The 9,813-nt window shown below is 43.7% G+C and overlaps 1 protein-coding gene across 2 annotated transcripts in view; it reads left to right on the top strand.

Annotated features, from left to right (window-relative positions):
- The first annotated feature begins 2,843 nt into the window (after nt 1-2,843).
- The window catches only part of A1CF (APOBEC1 complementation factor), a 79,379-nt gene continuing 72,409 nt past the window's right edge, over nt 2,844-9,813 (top strand). For both annotated transcript variants that reach the window (XM_044239521.1, XM_044239519.1), the window contains exon 1: nt 2,844-2,926. The gene's annotated coding sequence lies outside the window, so the exon portion shown is untranslated. The remainder of the gene's footprint in view (nt 2,927-9,813) is intronic.

Raw genomic sequence — 9,813 nt, 5'->3', positions numbered from 1 at the left:
ACGTGAAATAAGCACTCATCTAACACAGTGCTCAGCCAATAATAGGGCCTTGGTGATTATTTACAGAACAGACAAATGAAAAAAATACTCACCAACCGCTACTTAAAATGATTTGTTTTTGTCTGCATTGGATAACAGGGGTTTGATTATGACTTTGTCTCTCCCCAGAGAATGGGGCCCCAGAAGGGCTAACCCTGCCCATTCTGGGTACAGTTATTTCCCTTGACTGGACTGATGGGATCAGGTCATGGGGTGATCTCCTCCTGTCCCCATGCCCCAGACTGTCCCCTTAAGTACCCTCCAGAAAGAGAGACTGTTCATTATTTCCCTGTTGATGGCAGACATTTATATTCCTATCCCTGCAAAAAAGAGAGGACTTAGAAAATAAAGAACTTTCCAACAATATCTTTATTTTTTTTTAAGATTTTATTTATTTGACAAACAGAGATGACAAGTAGGCAGAGAGGGAGTGGGAGAAGCAGGCACCCTGCTGAGCAGAGACCCCCCCCCTCAATGTAGGACTCCATCCCAGGACCCTGGGATCATGACCTGATCTGAAAGCAGCAGCTTAACCCACTGAGCCACCCGGGCACCCCAGTTCCAGCAATATCTTAATGACACCAAATGCCCAGAATGAGATTTCTCAAAAAAAAAAAGCAGGGAAACTGCTCAGTGGGGGCCCGGTCCCAGGGGCTTGTCCAAGGGTGTGTCCTCCATGCATCTGTAGGTCTGTGGGGAACTTGAGTGCCCCCACCCCCACCCCCATGAGCTCACTCCCAGGGCACAACTCCAGGGCAAAGCACGTGTTCTGTCACCCCGGTCATGCAACACTTTGGAAGAAGTAGAGATAAACCGACCCTTGCACGCGTCTGAGAACTGAAAACCTGCAGCAGAACGAACATTCCAGCAATAGGCATTATGTCCTGCATTTTAGATTCCGGTGTGCTTGGTTGATGCCTCTCTCTCTATGTCCATACGATGGAAGGATTGTTCATTCTGTGTGTTTTCATGGCCCGCATGCTTCTGTTAATAGTTGGCTCCTAGAAAATCTGACTCCTCTTACTTGAACTATCTATCCCCACAGTGCCCTGGGTGGAAGTAGGCGCAAGAATGCAACATCAGTTGTTCCAAAACTGGCTATAGTGCAAATATCGTCTTCCACACTAAACCTTTCTATGGGGACAAGAAGCACAGAATTACTTCTGAGATTTTTTCTCCAAATGATAAGAAGTCTTTTTGCTCAGTTGAAGGGGAATGGAATGGTTTAATGTATGCAAAATATGCAACAGGGGAAAGTGCAGTTTTTATAAATACCAAGAAGTTGCCTATAATTAAGAAGAAAGTAAGGAAGTTGGAAGATCAGAATGAGTATGAATCCCGCTGCCTTTGGAAGGATGTCACTTTCAACTTAAAAATCAGACACGTTGATTCAGCAACCGAAGCCAAGCATAGACTTGAAGAAAGACAAAGAGCAGAAGCTCAGGAAAGGAAGAAGGAAATTCAGTGGGAGACAAGGTTATTTCATGAAGATGGAGAATGCTGGGTTTACGATGAACCATTACTGAAACGTCTTGGTGCTGCCAAGCATTAGGTTGGGAAATGCAAAGTTAACACCAGACGACCAGGCCAATAGGCATAATTAAGCAGCAATCTTCATTTGGAGAACCTATTCATTCCCTTCTTATTGCAGTGGTTCCTGTCTCAGGGATACTGGACTTTATGATGCAGATGAACAATTAAAGCGAGAAAAGCTTCTTTTTTTAAAAAAAAAAAAAAAAAAAAGCATAACCAGGTGAGGGTAGCCTCTATTCTATGGGGCCTGCGGTTTCTAAACCCTCAGGGCAAAATGTACTCAAAATTGGGAGGGCTTTGGGTTTTTTCTTTTTCTTTTTTTTTTTTTTTAAAGTGGGCTTTATACCTTTAGGATCTTCCTCTATAGACTAGAGCTTTTTTTTTTTTTTTAAAGATTTTATTTATTTATTTGACACAGAGAGAGATCACAAGTAGGCAGAGAGGCAGAAGAGGAAGCAGGCTCCCTGCTGAGCAGAGAGCCCGATGCGGGACCCGATCCCAGGACCCTGAGATCATGACCTGAGCCGAAGGCAGCGGCTTAACCCACTGAGCCACCCAGGCGCCCCTAGACTAGAGCTCTTAATGAAGAACTTAGAATCTCAAGGTTAGTTCTTGAAAATGTCCCTTCCTTTATTCTTCAAAAATCAGGGTTACCACTGAGGTTTCAAGCCAGGAACAATAGCTTTGGATCTCACATAACCCAGTCCACAGCTGGTGCCCTCTTAAAACCCAGATGAGCAGCTTGCATAAAAAAGAAGCCCATTTCCCCAGCCCCTATTTACTTGGTTATGTAAATGTTTTGTGTTTTTCAGTTTTTGTAAGCCAGCATTTATCTGCATACTTGACCTGAAACTCCACACTTTACTCCATGTAAAACAGTGATCTAAAACAGCATGAACAAAAGGAAGAAAGCCAGACTCTCCCAGATTTACCCTTAGACTTAATATCCCTTCCGCGGAACAAAGAACAGGGGAAACGAACGTAAATAAAAGCCAAGCAGCCCAAACTACAGTGAGTTCCGCTTTTTAAAACACGTAACTCGGGACAACAGCCTCCAAAGCAATATTCACATCAACGGTTTTTAACACAAAATATATTTTAATGTTGTCCACTAAGGAGCCTGGCCCTTTTGTAGATTCTACGGGCCGCCGTGACCCAGTTATCTGGTCAAAGGGCTGTATGGATGCAAGGGACAGGGCGAGTTAAAGTTTAACTCCCAGGAATTGTAAACCAAACCTAAAGCCACTGAACCTTTGGAGTTTGATATGTTGATTAGAGCATAACCAGAGTGACACGTTGAACTCGCCACAATCAAGGAAACCTTTTCCAGGCGGGGACCTCTGCAATCACTCAGGTACGGTCCATGTGTTTGGCTATTTCTTGCTTCAACTCTGTGAAACTGTGCATTGTGGCTCAGTGGGAACACAGCAAGAAGAGCTTCTATCCTATTGCCTAATGCAGGGAGCTTTCTGGCTGGGTTTATACTAATGGAGCAACCTGAAAACAAGAGAATATACTTCAAGAGTCAGATAATCTCAGAATGAAATGGCTGCCTCTTCTGGTCCTTGATTTTATCTATTTCTGAGCCAAAAAAGTAGATTTACCGCCTTGGGTTCAAGAGTACGGCTAACGTTTATGAGAAGTTTATTTAGCTGGGAGCGTTGGGGTTGACTGTGGGCTGTGGTCCTAGGACCCCCGGAAATATACAAAATGTAATTACAAGAAGAGCATTAACATCAGTGGTAGATTTTGATTTCTCTGTGTAGGTCGTAATTCCTATCACACTTTAGCTTTCGTATTTTCAGTTCTCTCCTTCCCTCTCCTTTGCCCTTCGCAACCACCCAAAATCTCAAACACAAAACCCCGAAGAAAAGAAACCCACTCAAAGTCATCTTGGTGGATTCTTGCTATCTCTTTGGCCAGAATCCTACTCACCAAAGGAACGCCTTAAGCTGTTCCCTTTTTCATTCTAGCAAAAGAAAAAAAGAAAGGAAGGGAGGCAGGGAGGGAGGGAGGAAGGAGAAAGAAAGAAAGAAAGAAAGAAAGAAAGAAAGAAAGAAAGAAAGAAAGAAAGAAAGAAAGAAAGAAGGAAGGAAGGAAAGGAAGGAAGGAAGGAAGGAGGGAGGGAGGGAGGGAGGGAGGGAGGAAGGAAAGAAAGAAAGAAAGAAAGAAAGAAAGAAAGAAAGAAAGAAAAGAAAAGAAAAGAAAAGAAAAGAAAGAAAGAAAACAAAAACAGACATGGAAAATAACTGGCTTTGAATGTGTTAAAATCTCAGCCTTGGGCATAGCTAATTATTAGAACTTTTTCTCGGGCTGGTTTGGGCGACGGTACTGCAGTGGATATATTTTCCCGTGATCATTTTGTTCACTCCAGAAAGAGGATTTGCAACCAAAACAGGCCACGATTGTATCTTAAGAAAGGTGTCAGAGCACGTAACAGGAATATCCATTCCTGCCAGAAATCTTCAACTCTGATTGAAATACTTTTGTTCCACAATTACGAGAATGAATTCCAAGGAGAACGGGCTCCAAGTTAAACAAGAGTGTTTACAGGAGGACTGTTGAGCTATGTCTTGCTTATTTTCCAGAAGGGAAGGAACACGGAATTATTTGTGCCCTGTGCAAGATTAGTGTTTTGCAAAATATACACTGACAAGCTCAACTTTCGTTAGAATTTAGAAGCTTCAAAGGTGTGTTGGTCTGGTCTGAAACATCCTTCATGATTATGTGCTGGAGCATACACAGTAGGAACAGAGGTCTGGGGAGAACAGTGAGTTCTCTAGAATAAACACGGACCTGTTTATCTCTAGAATAAACACGGACCTGTTGCAGGGCAAAGACCTTCCCCTGCTAAATACAGAATAATAGACGACTTATGGGTTCACATTTTAGGGCCGTATTTTCTGGAATTTTATTGATAGTGCCCATTTGAGATAATTCTCACAGTTTGCTCTTCCAATTTATTATTTATCGGGTATAAGGGAAGGGGAAGGAAATTTGGAAAAAGAGAGGAAAAGAAAAAAAAAGACTTAGTGGGCAAATACAAACTGACATGATGGATAGGAATACGCTGAATATTTAGTTATTATTTTTAACTGGGCTAATCCCAAATTGTCTTGTGCTGTTTCAAACGTGACATTTCCTACCCTGTAGTCAGTGGATGTTCGTAAGTGTGGCTCAAAAAAAGTGACCCCGTTGTCAAGTGGAGGAAAGGCAGTCAGATACTTTAAAGCAGGTCTTGTTATCACGTGGACGTCTGGAGTGAAACTAACAATGACAGATGTTGGTTGAGCCTTATATGGGCAAGCGTCATCCTCAGCACCTTCCAGGGGTTCGTCTATATTACTCTTAAAATAGTCCTATAAGGTAGATACTATTATAACATTTTACTAATAAGCAAACTGAGCAGGGATTAGTTACCTCGCAGACTCAGCATCACCCAGGTGGGGAACAATGAGCCGGATTTCCCAGCCGGGTGGACAGACCCCGGAGCCCAAGTGTGTCACCATTGTAACTGTCTTCACAGGCACTGGGGCGTTACTGTGGGTGTACATGTATGCATTTCTGGTGCGCGTTGGGCAGTGCGAGATGTTTCGTTTCCTCGCTTCGTTTACAACAGAATGGCTTTTAGGAATGTCTATTATTAACATGTCTCAGAAAGGGATTCCTCAGAATGCAGATTAAGAAAGAATAAATCCTTTCGAGAGCTCACACCCAGTGTTCATAAAACCAGAACCCACTGAAATCACCAGTGAAACCATCTGAGGAGCCTGAAGGTCTAGCTGTCTTCCATCAAACAGGACCCATGCCTCTTTTAGACACTTTGCAAATTCATTCTAGAAAGAACACTGGACTCCTCTCCCAACAGAGGGTGGCTGGAAGGCAGGTTCCCAAGCCCCCAAGCTCTGTGGCCTCAGGCACACTACTTAATGTCCCTGACTCTCAGATTCCTTGAGTTTGCCATGGGGGTAGAAGCCACCTTGCAGAATTCGGTGAAGATTGAATGAGATGACACAGCAAAACAGTTGAAGCCGGTCCCTGGCGTTCAGTAGGAATTCAGTGAAACTCTCTTCCCCTTCCCATTTCTCTATTTGTAACAATCTTCAGAAAAATGTCCAGAGGCTTTCCAAACTTACCTAGTAGCTGCTCTGTCAAAACTCTACTGATAGAATAATAATAATAAAAAAAACTCTACTGATATAGTCAATCAAAAACTATACACAAATAATAAAAGTTCTGATTAGTCACCAAGAATAACCGTGTTCTAGACAAAAAGACAGAACCGCTTCTTTTCTATTATTATTAAAAGACAGCAGCAACAAAAACACAACATAGCATGCTTTATTTCAGAGAATGTTGCTCAAGGAAACTCTTAGCTAAAGTAGCCCAATGCCCTTTTCCCCGAAACCCACCGGGTGGCCTGTGGTGGTGTATGTTCATTACATCACACAGCCGGTTCATGTTACAAATCTGTTTCAATAACTGTCTTTTAAAACACTGTCATCCCTCAGCAGGCTGGGGAGGATGCTGGGTACTGTTGCACAATTGTTGTCATTACCTTATGTGTCTCTAAATGACTCAATCAGTTCAAACAAGATGATATTGATCGATGGAGGATAAACACCATTTGATCTGACTCATGGAAACAGTAACCAGGCTTCTCTGAAGTGTAGTTCTAACAGCCCAATTCCCCCCACCCACCCACCCCAACCCCGGGGAAAGCATCTGGAAAAGGGGAGACACCACTGCAGTGACATTACCTGTTAGAAATCTGAATCCCATCTGCTCCTTGCAGATCCTATAAGATGCAGGTGATTGTTAGGGAGCGTTTCCTGCTGATTGGATCAGGAGAGATGGCTCATCTATCATTTGAGTCCACCTGACCTAATCTAATCTGAATCTCAGTCTTAAAAACTACATAGAAGCTTTAATTGGATAAATTAAGGTTTTGTGTTGAATATTTTTGATTCACCCAAATCAAAAATTTAAATATTGCCTTTTATAATAATGGCTGCTTTGACTAAAATATGCTGGTAACTTGAGCTCCCTAATTTGATTTTCTAAAAGGTTTTATTTATTTATTTGAGAGAGAGAAAGAGAACACAAGTCAGGGGAGTAGGAGAGGGAGAAACAGGCTCCTTGATGAATAGGGAACCCCCCCACTCCATGCAGGGCCCAACCCAGGACCCCAGGTTCATGACCTGAGCCAAAGACACACACTTAACCAACTGAGCCACCCAGGCCACCGAGGCTCCCCACTAATTTAATTTTTTAAAGATATATAAACTCAGTTTTTTTCTTTTCCTTATACAGCTATGTCTGTGGAATTTTATAGGGTATTAGTGATCCTGTGGAAAACATTCACCAGATTTATTTCAACAGGGCTCCATCCCTGGTAACAGGAGTAAGAAGGCCATAGTATGGACTGAGATAATCCCCTCCAGTCTGCAAGGGTATGCACAGTGTTCAGCAACAATATGGCTACGGAATTAGCACATGATAATTTGACCAGACAGAATGACCAAGAGAGAAAAGATTTGCAATTCTGTAAAATCTCACCTTTGGTGATGTAATAATGTCTCTTCTTCCAGTAGTTAAAAATGAGCATTGTTTTGGGGTGCCCAACTGATTCAGAGAACACTATACTTAACATAGCAGAATGCACTACTGTTGCTACCTTATTTCTATAGAATATTCTAGTTTACAAAGCATTTTAGACAGAAGCATTTAGACTTTTCTTTAAAAGATTTATTTATTTATTTGAGAGAGAGAAAGAGAGCATGAGAAGCAAAGAGAGAGGGAGAATCTGAAACAGATTCCCCACTGAGTGCAGGGCCCAACCCAGGGCTCTATCTCACCACCCTGAGATCATGACCTGAGTCAAAATCAGAAGTCAGACACTTCAACACCTGTGCCATCAGGGACCCCTAGACTTTTTTAAAGCCAGATTTCCTCATGGTCAATGCAGCATGCCTACTTTCTTCAAGGTGGCTCAGCCATCACATCTCATTCCAACTGTGAGAAGCTGGTTAAGTGCAAGACGCTCACACAGAGTCTAGAAGCCTAGCTGGGCTCTCAAAGCGGAGGCGTATTACGTCCGGAGTTCACCTACCGTGCGGGACGTGACTGCCCCGGTGATGAGTAACTAAGAGGTTAGATGAAACTGGGAAGAGAGGGTGAGAATCCCTGCAGAAGGTGAGAGGAAAACTAGTCCCATAGGAATCCTCGAAGGAAAGGATCCTACAAAGATTTCGAGTATGGCACATCCAAGAAGTGAAGAGAGGGAGCCGGGCTCCCTCCTGGAACGTCACTGGGTGTTTGTAGCGTTTCTGTGTCGAGGCAACTCTTCCTTCTTCCTCTCAAGTGATCTTTCTTATTCTTCCATCTAGCTTTTCTGTTAGGACTAGATTTAGGGTTCCTCTTTCCAGCTGGGGGCTTCTGCGTAAAGTAAGTTGGCTTCTTAGATTTAAGCCCTAATCCCTCTGGTTCCTTTCCCCGGCAGTCAGAGATCAGATGCTGACACCATACGGCAAGAGTCTGTGTTGGCACATGGACATGACCAGGTCAGGTAGCCTCTTGCCTGAAGGTCCCCAGCAGAGCCTCACAAGGCAGGCACTGACTGCTGGCCAGTTAGAGTCGGTGCCCTATGATGACGTCCATGACAATGACATGAGGAATAGCTCTTCTGGACTGACATAGCTCCTGCCACATGCCGAGCACAGAGATGGACTTGTTCAACTCTATGGGATTCTGTGGAATGGGTTCTATGGCTGTGCTGTTTTCCCAAAAAAGAGGTCAAGCCTCAGGACCATGGAGAAACTTGCCCCAGGTCACAGGGCTGGAAAGTGGTGAAGACAGTAGTGAACCCCAACAGTCTGGTGTACACCACTGTGCAGACAGAGTGTGACCAGAGCATGGGGAAGCACTGGATCTTGGAACTGGAGCTAAATTTTGAGATCCTTTACTGGACAGAGAAGAACTGAGTTTCACCAAGGACAAAAGACACTTTGGTTGTTGTTAGGGAAAGAACCCAAGTGTAGGCCCCCAGCCCTCAGTAACTTCCCTGAATGACTTGGCTTCCTCATGCCCAGATTCTGCGAGGGTCTGAACACAGCACCTCCTACCTGGAGGCCACACCCTTCTCCCCAGGGAAAGAAGAACTGGGCTGCTAGGTCTATAAATGCTCAGGGAGCCCCAGATTTAAACTGCCCTAATTTGGAGCTTTAAATGGAGACCCAGAAGTTCCCAAATAGCAGCTCTACCAGCCTCAATGGAATTATTCATTTAGGATAACAAGAGCGTGCTTCCAGAAGTTCCTTGTTAACATACACATTATTTGGGAGACAGGGCATGAGTGATAGGGACACTGTGAGGTATTGACATTCAGGAACACATTAGCCTAAAATCGCTTAGCAAATTAACTAGCCTGGCAAAGCCCGCCAAGAAGGGCGTTTAGGACAAGTCGATTGTGATGGTAGGGAAGCGAAGACGGAGAGGAGAAACGGCCAAGGATAGAGGTGTCGTGGGGAAAAAGAGGAAAATGTAAGGTATTTGAATGATGGCTATTTGTCTGATCTTTGAGGAAGAATTTACTTATTAATTTCGAATGATTATTAAAGACATTTGAGCATCACACTTAGCAGATTCCTTCCTGTCTGTCCCTCACTACAGAACAGAGAGTTAAGACAGGTGTCCTGGCCAGAACAGGAATCATCCAATAATGTTAGTACAAGCTAGTTAATTTTCCAAGGCAGAGATGTTCTCCATCATGGGCAAGGGCTCCTAATTAAGCCGGGATAAAATAATTGGAAGGAACCTGGGTCATTAGCAAGGTAACAGAATAGAAATCTGGATCTTCACACCAGAGGGCAAGCCTCTTGGCCTGTGTTGTTTTCATGATTACTACGAAGAACATCAGGACTCAAAGTCACTTACAAATAGCAGGGTTAGGGATGCCTGGGTGGCTCAGTGGGTTAAGCCTCTGCCTTCAGCTCAGGTCATGATCTCAGGGTCCTGGGATCGTGCCCCGCATCAGGCTCTCTGCTCAGCATGGAGCCTGCTTCTCCCCTCTCCTCTCTGCCTGCCTCTCTGCCTACTTGTGATCTCTGTCTGTCAAATAAATAAATAAAATCTTTTAAAAAAATAGCAGGGTTATCAGCATGACAAAAACACAGGTATGAGATAATATCACCTGTGCCCAAATCAGTCCCCTACAGGGGCACAGCAGAAGACCCCTGAAGA

This window comes from Neovison vison, chromosome 2 (assembly GCF_020171115.1).
Source record: "Neovison vison isolate M4711 chromosome 2, ASM_NN_V1, whole genome shotgun sequence".
Classification (NCBI taxonomy): domain Eukaryota; kingdom Metazoa; phylum Chordata; class Mammalia; order Carnivora; family Mustelidae; genus Neogale; species Neogale vison.
Note: the sequence above shows the minus strand (reverse complement) of the source record. Positions and strands in the feature narration are given on the sequence as shown.